This window comes from Silurus aristotelis, assembly GCF_946808225.1.
Source record: "Silurus aristotelis genome assembly, chromosome: 2".
NCBI classification, from domain to species: Eukaryota; Metazoa; Chordata; class Actinopteri; order Siluriformes; family Siluridae; genus Silurus; species Silurus aristotelis.
Window position 1 is genome coordinate 37,759,708 of NC_139575.1, and position 11,253 is coordinate 37,770,960.

General features: G+C 39.6%; 1 protein-coding gene across 1 annotated transcript in view; it reads right to left on the reverse strand.

The window, feature by feature from the left end:
* Positions 1-1,668, reverse strand: part of LOC310717732 (uncharacterized protein) — a 19,313-nt gene extending 17,645 nt beyond the window's left edge. The window contains exon 1 of the mRNA XM_083526165.1: positions 1,464-1,668. The gene's annotated coding sequence lies outside the window, so the exon portion shown is untranslated. The remainder of the gene's footprint in view (positions 1-1,463) is intronic.
* Between the last annotated feature and the right edge of the window lie 9,585 nt (positions 1,669-11,253).

The following is an 11,253-nucleotide window of genomic DNA, read 5'->3' on the forward strand; positions in this document are numbered from 1 at the left end:
TCCTCCCTTCTTCCCAAAACCCCTTCAGGAAGTTACTCTTCTCCTCTCACTTTCAGTAAATGCCTGGAGATTCTGAGCCTGACCTGCTGACCCTCAACCACCAGTGAGGAACCAGTGAAATCAAAACAATGTTCTGGAGGTCTGAGGGGCTCATGGGGGCTCACGAGTTTATTATGATTATGAGTGAAGCTGAAAAAAACAAACAGAAAAGCTGCAGCAGAAGACGAGTGGAATCAGAAAGCTGAGTTCAGGTTTCAATAAAACTGAGAGTCTCTCCCAAATCTATCTCTCCCTCCATCTCCCTGCCTTCATCTATCTCTCCCTCTATTTCTCACTTTATCTCTGTATCTCTTCCTCTATCTATCTCTCTCTATCTTTCCCTCTCTCTGTCTGCCTCTATTTATCTCTTTATCTCTCCCTCCATCTCTCACTTTATCTCTGTAACTCTCTCTCTCTCTCTCTCTCTCTCTCTCTCTCTCTCTCTCTCTCTCTCTCTCTCTCTTTCTCTCTCTCTCTCTCTCTCTCTCGCTCACTCCTGCATCTCTCAATCTCTCCATTGATTTCTCTATCTCTTAATCTCTACCTTCATCTCTCAATCTCTCCATCTCTCACTCTCTCTCTATTTCTCTCTCTTTATCTTTCTCCATCTCCCTCTGTTTTCAATCTCTCCCATCATCTCTAAATCTCTTCCTTCATTTCTCCCTTCATCTCTCCCTCTATAATTTTATTTCTCTCTCTCTTCATCTCCACCCAAAACGCTACACACAACACCCAAAACGCGACACAGAACAACACAAAACGCTACACACAACACCAAAAAAACGCCACACACAACACCCAAAACGCGACACAGAACAACACAAAACGCTACACACAACACCAAAAAAACGCCACACACAACACCCAAAACGCGACACAGAACAACACAAAATGCTACACACAACACACAAAACGCTACACACAACAAAAAGCTAAACACAACACACAAAACGATGAACGCCCAACAATGTCCGATCCTGTGATGATGCCTGGAAGCCCCGCCCACTTTTCAACACCTTATATTTTGAATGAACACGCTCCGGTTTGGATATTTCTTGCTTGACAGAAGCAGCAGTCTGGATTTCAGTAGTAGAAAATTCTGTGAAAAATTCGACTTCAGCATCATCTGCATTCAGTCGACTATTAGTGATGTCACCTACGTGTTTTTACAATTAATACTGAGCAATAACGAGGTCAGGATCTGTTTTAGCTTCTCTACAGCTTCTGTCAAATATACTCACATATTAAAGGGTTGAAGAATCTCAGTGCATTTAACCATACTGTGATAAACCCCACCATAACACCCCTCTCACACACACACACACACACACACACACACACACACACACACACACACACACACACACACACACACACACACGCACACACACCCATGCACACATGCACCCAGCATGCTGTCTTACCTTCACAATGCTGAGGTCTGAGAAGATTCTGCTGCATCCAGGCTTCATGTTCTAAAGTTCTGGGGTGGTGTTGGTTGTGGGCAGATCTGTAGTGAGGAATCATGAGAATGGACAGCCAGGGACTTTCAGAATTTCCTGTAAATCAGCTCAATGATATCAGCTCTCTATTGTGTTTCCTTTCACTTTCAGTTTAATGGGATTTAAAGGAGTCCCAGAGTTGGGGTGGTTCAGTGAAGAGATCTAGTTAAGTTCAATACTGCAAACAAAACATACGTAAGTAAAAGAAAAATGACAGATTCTTTTACTACAAATAAATACTTAATTACAGTTGAGTGAATGTAAACCATTTCCACCTCTGGTAATATATATATATATGTGTGTGTGTGTGTGTGTGTGTGTGTGTGTGTGTGTGTGTATATTATATATATATATACACACACCAATATATTCCCTCTCTCTCATTACAAGCTCCACTTCTCTTTCCAACAGGCCGTGGCTGTGTTTATTCAGCGAGCAGAGCTTTCCAGCAGGGGAGTATCTGATCTTACGTTAATGCTCTTGCTCTTTTCTCCACTTCATATATTAAGGATTATCGAACAAAAACAACAAAAAAACTATCTCTGCCCACTGTAACCACAAAGAGACGTACCACCCTGCGCTAGCTCACTATGGGGTGACTTAGTACGCTGTTGCAACACTGGCTATGAAACGCAAATATTTTCCATAATGTGTCATTTGGCCTGAGAATTTTGTACACTGGCTTGAGAATGGTGTGATCTGATTGGGTTAGGAGGCAAAGCTCCAAAATACATCATTCCACTAGGGACCTATAGTATGCAGTCAGCTGCTTTTAAGTGCTCTGGAGTATATCTGCAGCTTTATTGCAGGGATCTGTGTTTTGTTTTTCCATGTTTTGCTCTGACAGATTTGCACACTCTTGCCATTTTCTCAGTCCTCCTTATGGAATGGCTTTCCCAGGAGGATCTTCAGGAGATCCCAAAGGTGTTGAGTGCTTGTTGGCTGTTTTATCTTCCTGGTTCAACTCAATCCCAAACCATTTCACTTGGATGAAATCAGGTGATTGTAGAGATCAGGTCATCTGATGCATCTCACCATCGTTCTCCTTCTTAGATAAATAGTTCTTAAAGACCCTAGTGGTGTGTTTGGGGTCATTGTCCTGTTGAAAAACTAATGATAGTCCCACTAAGTGATAACCAGATGGGATGGCAGCATGTTGCTGCAAAATGCTGCAGGAGCCATGCTGGTTAAGTGTGTCCTCAATTTACTAACAGTGTTACCAGCAAAGCATTTCCACACAATCACACCTCCTCCTCCATGCTTCACAGTGTGAACCACACATTCAGGAACTATCAACTTCTGTACTTCATACAAAGACACAGCATTTAGAACCAAAAATCTCAAATTTGGAAACACCAAAAATAGTTTTCCTCTGATCTAATGTCCTTTCCTTTTTTTAGTTGCCCAAATGAGCCTCTTCTGTTTGTTGTTCTTCTGAAGTAATAGTTTCACTGTTGCAGTTGACTCATGCAGTTTCGCCTCGAACAGTGGATGTTGAAATATGTTTATACGGGGTTGCTACAGAGGTAGCTCTTGGTCTTCATTTCCTTTGATGGTGAACCTGAGAGTCTGTTTTAACATATTGTTTGATGGATTTGGAGATTGCACTTACATTTAAAGATCTTGAGATGTTTCGGATTGAGTGACCTTCATTTCTTATAGTAATTATGGATCTTTTCTCTTTAATTAATTAATTGTTTCTTGAGATAATATGGATTTGTACAGTAGTTGTAGTAGCACTAATATGGCTATTGACTAAATCACATTAAAAAGGTTTTTTCTTTTCTTTCCTTTTCTATTCAACTTTCATTTATTCCTTTCTTTCTTATTTTATGTCTCTATCCAGTGTATTTTAGGAAAACCCACCCAATGGCCCAACCATGGAATCCACTGGCGTGGGTGAAGGTATGCTGCACGTTAAAAAAAAAAAAAAATTTCTCACGCTGCTGTAAAAGGTTCTAAAAAGGAACTCAATTTGTTGAGATGAATCCAATTTTTAACTCAAATCTGACTTCAATTGATTGTTCTAAGCATTCCTTCTTTTCAATTAATCATTCATTATGGACCCGGAGTCACTTATAGCCTTAAATCTTAGAGAATATAAGAATATTTTTTAAGTTGGCCGCTCATGCATTAAGAATAATTGAATAAATGTCATAGCTTGCTAAGTCAGTGATGATCAGAAATTAGAAGGTCCGAGATGTTTTGCTCGATGCTCCATCCGTGTATGAACCTTCTGTATGTACTGCCCTGGTCATAGATTTGCAGAACCACCAGACTACATAATCTACTAGATATAAATGATTTCAGGAAATTTCTCAAGAATTGTACATTTATTTGGCAGGAAATAATTAACAAACAGATATCAAATCTGAAACAAATTTACACAACATGATCAGCATAAAACCAAATAGTTTAGCATTACAGTTTACAAAAGCATTGTTAAAGAGTCACTAGTCACTGCCAATAGAGACACACAGAGACTATGTGGGAAGTTCTGACTACAGAATGCTTCCCTGGGTGTTTCGCCAAATCTCCTTGAATACCCAAACCACCACAAACACTAAATTCAGATTGGCAGAGTTTAAAGAACTAAGGAAGGAGATGGCGGAAAGGCCACGGAGGTTTGCAGAACAGGCGGTAGCACTGGAGCAAGCCAGGGCCGAACAAAGGGACGCTTTGTCACTTGCAAGAACTGTTATTGAGCATCGAACCGCAGCTCAATCAACCCCAGCTGCCATTTATATCCCCAGGGATAAAAAACTTCCAGAATTCAATGGCTGTTCAACTAATGCAGAGGAGTTAGGCATCGAACAATGGGTCGTATCAATGAAACCAGCCTTTTATATGATGAGAGTACCTGCAGAAGATCGTGTAGAGTTCGTGAAGCAGCACCCCAAAGAAGATGCCAACGCGACCGTGAGATTTATGTTGGGTGACAGTGAAAAGTCTGCTTAAAATTTGAGCATCAGGAAGAGCTTTATCGGTCAGTACATACCAGCAGCAGAGTACGACTTCAACAGAGCTGTCCAAAAAGGCAGCCCATGAAAGATAGCGATGGTCCCATCTATGATAAGGAGTCAATTACAGAGTCGCACTTTGGAGAACAAGAGCTTAAGCTCACGTCTGCTCAGTGGATTAGGCTCACTGCAGCTAATGGGCTTGACATTTCTGTCATGGGATGTTTACAAGCTGATGTGGAGAGCATGGAGAAGGTTCTCCCAGGTAAGTGCATTTTTTTGCTAACAGACACCAGCCCAGAAGCAGAAAAGATTTGCTGACAAAAACCGAGGATGGCAAAGCTCCTGTGCACGAAATGAATTTGAGTGAGCGAACCATCTGACTCAACCCAAGGTGCAGAGTGGCAGTGTTGTCTAAGCCTCAGCAGGTGCTAACTGAGCATGAACTGGAGTTTGAAGAAGAGGATGGAGTGCTTCATGTATCCTACATCCTTCAGCAGAAATTGCAGATATTCCTAAATGCCAAAGATAAAAATAAATGAAATAATAGAATATCACAGAGCGATGGAATGTGGAGGAACAGACGCACGTTAAAAAAATGTTTCTGGTGCGGGAAAAAAAAGCACTGGAGATGTTCAGTAAGTGTGTTGGCGGGTTCGGTGCTGGGGATTTTCGAGCGATTCTCCAGGTCTGTCTAAACAATAGTGCTCCTGATAAACTACTGCAGTGACGTGGAAACGGTTCCTGACACGCTCTCAAAACAATCCGAAAACAATGGCAGGAACCTTGAATCCAGACAAATAGACTCAATCGCATGCAGCCAGGAAGCAAACTATCACCATTAACAAGATCAGGCATGCGATTAGAAAGAGATGGTCCAAGATAAACGCAATGAGAATATTTAATGTATTTTCCAACAGAGCATTAATGTGTTTATCCCTGATGAGCAGCCGTGGTGACTGTGGCAAGGAAAAACTCCCTTAGATGTTATAAGGAAGAAACCTAGAGAGGAACCAGACTCAAAAGGGGATCCTCATTTGGGTGACATCAAGAGTGTGGTTATAGTTTTTAAACAATACAGAACACTGGAGAGTGAGAACTAACATGAGCACTGGAGTGTGTGATTATGAGTGATGATCTTTCTACAGTCTTATACATTTGTGGTTAAAAGAAAGAATTGAAGAATAAAAAAAAATGAAAGAGATCATAGAGAGTGTTTTCTCTTTTTTATGTCAATGTATTTCATTTCTCTCCCTCTCTCCATACTTTCTTCATCCTGTGTCTCCCTCTGTCTTTCTCGTTCAAGTTTCCCTTTTTATTTCCCAGCTGCCCCCCCCCTTCTCTCCTTCACTCATTCAGACTTTGAATGACTTTTATTCATCACAAACTTTCTCTTTTCTATCATTTCTCCACTCCTGTCTTCTTCTACAATCTCTCTCTTTTTTCTTGTCACTTGCTTTGTGCCTGTTTTCTCTTGCTCCATCTCTTCATCTGTCACTCTATTGTCACTTTTTTATTTAAACTGCTTCTCATTTACTTCTATCTGTATTTACACAGGTGCGTTTTATTTCCCGCTTTCTATATCTCTCTCTTTCTCTCTGTTTGTGTATCTGCCTCTCATTGTGCTGAACATCATCGTGTCATCGCACTCACTCTTGTTTCTTTTTAAATCTTCACTTCTCTTCACCTGTACGCTGCAATTATGGAGAATCCTGGTGAGACTCAGAAGACAATGTTTTCTCATCTTATCTTTTTGTCTCTCTCTCTCTCTCTCTCTCTCTCTCTCTCTCTCTCTCTCTCTCTCTCTCTCTCTCTCTCTCTCTCTCTCTGTGTGTGTGTCTCTCTGTCTTTCTCAGTGTGTCTTTCTCTCTGTATTTCTCTTTCTGCCACTGTCTGTGCCACTCTATCTCTCTTTCTGCCTCTCTTTTTATCTTTCTCTGCCTCTTTCTATCTTTGTGTCTCACTTCATGTCACTATCTGTCTCCCTTCCATTGTGTCTGCTGTCTGTGTATCTCTCTCTCTCTCTCTCTCTCTCTCTCTCTCTCTCTCTCTCTCTCTCTCTCTCTCTCTCTCTCTCTCTCTCTTTATATATATATACACACACACATACACACACACACATATATAAAACGAGTGAAAGTGGTCCTGCAGAGGAGGAACCCTAGACATCGCTCCTGACCTTGATGGATGTGAAGGTTCTCTCCTGGGTTAAAGGGGAGATGGACTTTGGGACAGTGATGGAGAAGCTGTTTTTCATGCTTTTATACACTGCTACAGATCACCGTCACTGTTTATGCTTTTAAAAAGTATTTTAAGGTCCTTTAAAGTGAATTTTATGGCTAAAATGGCCATATAACTGAGCAGGAAAAACAAAGTGACACAAAATGCTGACTACAATACAAACATAATGTTTTTCAGACTTACAAAATCAAGATTCTGGTTGATTTAATGTTTATAGGAGATCTGAAGATGTTTGGATCTGTGTGGTGGTGTGGAGAAGCTCTGTGTTCTGTAGAAGAAGAAGAACTGAACTTAATGATCACACACCCCTTCAACCTTTAACTGTCGTGTTTGATTTCAATGATTTATTAATGATTTATTTATCAATTATTATTATAGTCTATATATCAAAAAAAGTAAAAAAAACTTTGTCTTTTTCAGTAGAACCTCAGTAGACTCATTCAACAAACACAACATGATGGGACACGACTGCAGTGTTTGTGTGTGTTTATTTTTGGCTTTATATAGATTTGTGTGTGTGTGTGTGTGTGTGTGTGAGTGTGTGTGTGTTGGACTGTAATTTAATCTTGTAGCGTTTCAGTGAAATCGAAATCAAGTCCAGGCAAATAATTTAAATGGAAAAATAAATAAATAGATGAACAAACCTCCGGCTGGAAAATGTCACGTCTCGGACAACATGGAGCTGCGAGAATAGAAATCCGACTCGGGTATGTAACGACACGAGTGCTGAATAAAACAGCCATAATTAGAAAGTAAGGAAATGTGAAGAAAGGGATGCCTTGGAAATGGTGAATTATTGACATTACAGTGAATATAAACAAAAGCATTGAGACACCTGACATTTCCAGCCAAATGTGGGTTTTTTTGCACCAAACTGTAGCACAAAGTTGGAGGCACATGATTATTTAAGCCTGTAGAATGAAATTTACAAAATTTATGTATAAATTAATGATAAAATGGAGGCGTGTCCAAGACATGAGTGACAGGAAGAGCTTTTACACCAAAACAGGATTCTGCAGGAAAGTGCACATGCTTTTAGAGTAGAATAGAGTAGGATTACACACACACACACACACACACACACACACACACACACACACACACACACACACACACAGTTGGCAGAAGTAATTAGCCACGTGTTCGTCGTGTACAGCACTGGTCTCTGTGTGTCGCTTTTCATCAGGTTTAGAGTCACAAACTTTCACCGATGTGTCGCCATGGCAACCAACCCAGTGATACAGTGTGTATGTGTGTGTGTGTGTGTGTGTGTGTGTGTGTGTGTGTGTGTTGCAGTAGTTGTTGATTCTACTAAACCCCCACGGCCCCCCGAAAAACACAATACATGCTGAATACAAACACAGTTCGCATTGTTTACAATTCAAATTGCTTGATTCGAGCGATTTCACACATCACATTAAATCACATGATCACATGGAATCACCACTATCTACTCTGTTCACTCTTAAAATATCCGAGCTCATGCAGCGAACATCACTGTGTCGAAGTATAATGTAAAACATCTAGCTGAAGAGTCCTGTGTTAAAGTTAGCATGGAGCAATGTTGCACTAGCTAGCTAGCTAAGCTTCTCAGAAATAATGTAGTGAAATGTGAGACTCATCATCACCTTGTCACATCATCATCGTGTTTTATTTATAAAATGTGCTTCAGCAGCAAATGTTCTTGGTTCAAATGTTCTTCGCTCGGTGTAATCATCCAGATAGCTCAATTGCTTTTTGCGTATAATAGTGAAGAGTTGTTCATGAACGATTTGTTCATTTTGACTCTTTAATGTGACTCAGAAAAACGAGTGTTGAAAAATAATTTGTTCATTTTCTTCTGGAGGTGCATGAGCCAAGCATCTCGAAATCTCCATAGGTTATTTAGAGGAAACAGAATTGAGTAGTTCATCTCTCGACTCTTCTAATCCCAGTTGTTCTTTTATTTATCATGTGACTCCCATCGACACTACACAAAACAATAGATCATGTTTTCTTTTGGTCTGAATTTTATTGTCACAATAATTATAGGAGTCACGTGACCAAAGAACTAATGACTCAAATTAGAAGATATGAGCGGTGAAGCTACTCGTTCTGTTTAGCATAATTTGTCCATAGCTGCATTGTTATACAGCACAGACCAAAAGTTTGGACACACCTTCTCATTCAAAGAGTTTTCTTTATTTTCATGACTATGAAAATTGTAGATTCACACTGAAGGCATCAAAACTATGAATGAACACATGTGGAATTATATATGGAATTATATACATAACAAAAAAGTGTGAAACAACTGAAAAATGTCATATTGTAGGTTCTTCAAAGTAGCCATCTTTTGCTTTGATTACTGCTTTGCACACTCTTGGCATTCTCTTGATGAGCTTCAAGAGGTAGTCACCTGAAATGGTCTTCCAACAGTCTTGAAGGAGTTCCCCGAGAGATGCTTGGCACTTGTTGGCCCTTTTGCCGTCACTCTGTGGTCCAGCTCACCCCTAAACCATCTCGATTGGGTTCAGGTCCGGTGACTGTGGAGGCCAGGTCATCTGGTGCAGCACCCCATCACTCTCCTTCTTGGTCAAATAGCCCTTGATGCCTTCAGTGTGACTCTACAATTTTCATAGTCATGAAAATAAAGAAAACTCTTTGAATGAGAAGGTGTGTCCAAACTTTTGGTCTGTACTGTACATATTTTCATTATAGGAACTATAGTCAAAATTGTTGTATGTAGACGTGCTGGGGATCTGCAAAAGAACGAAACGAACTAAAAGACTCAAAAAAACGAGTCATTCATTTCGAACCAAAGAACCGAGTCAGTAAAACGATCTGATCCTCTTATCACTAGCTTGTGTTTTAAATGGTGGCATTAAATAGCTACACAGCTTAGCGTGCACTTGCTAACTAGCTAGTCTTTGTGAAATAAGAGACTCGGAGTCAGTGTCATGTCATGACAGTGTCATTGTTTTAGTTGAGAAAATTCATTTTCAGTTACTCTGATGATTTAGTAACTATAGTCTAAGAGACGGTAGACGCTGGTGTAGTTACAAAGTGTTTGACACGCTGAGGTTACACACCCTGTCAGTGACGTAGCGTCTCCCTGTCTCTCTGCTCCACTTAGCCATGTATGTGCCGTCTTTTCAAAGCGCCAGGACTTTAAATGGCACGCTGTGACCCGTCTGTCTGTCTCTCTGATGCTGATTTACGGCTTTAATTACGACGCCTCGCCTCTCCCTCGCCTCTCTTTCGTCTCTCCCTCGATTCTCCTTCTTCTCTACCTCGTCTCTCCTGCTTCAGCAATTTATTCCACTTATATCAGCGGGGGATCCGTTCTCTCGGTGCCGTTTTTGTTCGGCCTACGTACAGGATCGTCAGCTGGGTTTAGAATTTCTTTAAAGGAGAACAGAAAGACGCTGACAGCGTGTCGTTTCTATTATCGATTCCGATACCGATACTGTTATCGATACGACTTTCTATAATTTGGTACAAAAAGACATGATGTTAATTTATTTTACAATTTTAACTGCTAAACTTTAGTACTGCCATTTACAGACGCCTCTGAGCAAACAGATAATGGAAGATGAAGCTCATTATTTAAATAAAAAGGCCATTAAAAAGATATTGCATATTAGTACAATATTCAATTTTTTATTTTATTTTATTGAATCAGTTTAATTTGTGCCAATTTAATTAATAACTCAATTAAATCAATACAAAAAAAGCATGAATTTCTATTTTATTTGTCTAAAATATTCTAAAATATTATTTTATATATTATTTTACCAAGCAGGCATTTTATATAAAATAGATATAATATAATATATATATATATAATTCATATGTGTAATGAATCCAAACAGCCAGTGAGCCTCTTTTTTTTCTAAAATATATTGTCCTGTTCCTTTTCTGGATTTTTTTTTCATTAGCATATGAAGCCTGAGGCGGATTTTTGAGAATATTACTTATGTCTTTGAGAAGCCCAAAGCACTGTGAATAATGAGCCGTCATTTCCACACGTTTCTGAATCTGTCAACAGCTTTGGCCTTTTCTCAGCCACACTGCAGCTCCAAATCTAGAGTTTATTTTATTTATCTCCAACTTCTTTCTTTCTTTCTTTCTTTCTTTCTTTCTTTCTTTCTTTCTTTCTTTCTTTCTTTCTTTCTTTCTTCTTTCTTTCTTTCTTTCTTTCTTTCTTTCTTTCTTTCTTTCTTCTCCCCCCCTCTCTCTCTCTCCCTCTTTCTTTCTTTCTTTCTTTCTTTCTTTCTTTCCTTTTCTTTCTTTCTTTCTCTTTCTTTCTTCTTTCTTTCTTCTCCCCCCCCCCCCTCTCTCTCTCTCTCTCTCTCTCTCTCTCTCTCTCTCTCTCTCTCTCTCTCTCTTTCTTTCTTTCTTTCTTCTTCTTTCTTTTCTTTCTTTCTTCTCCCCCCCCCTCTCTCTCTTTTCTTCTTTCTTTCTTTCTTTCTTTCTTTCTTTCTTTCTTTCTTTCTTTCTTTCTTTCTTTCTTTCTTTCTTTCTTTCTT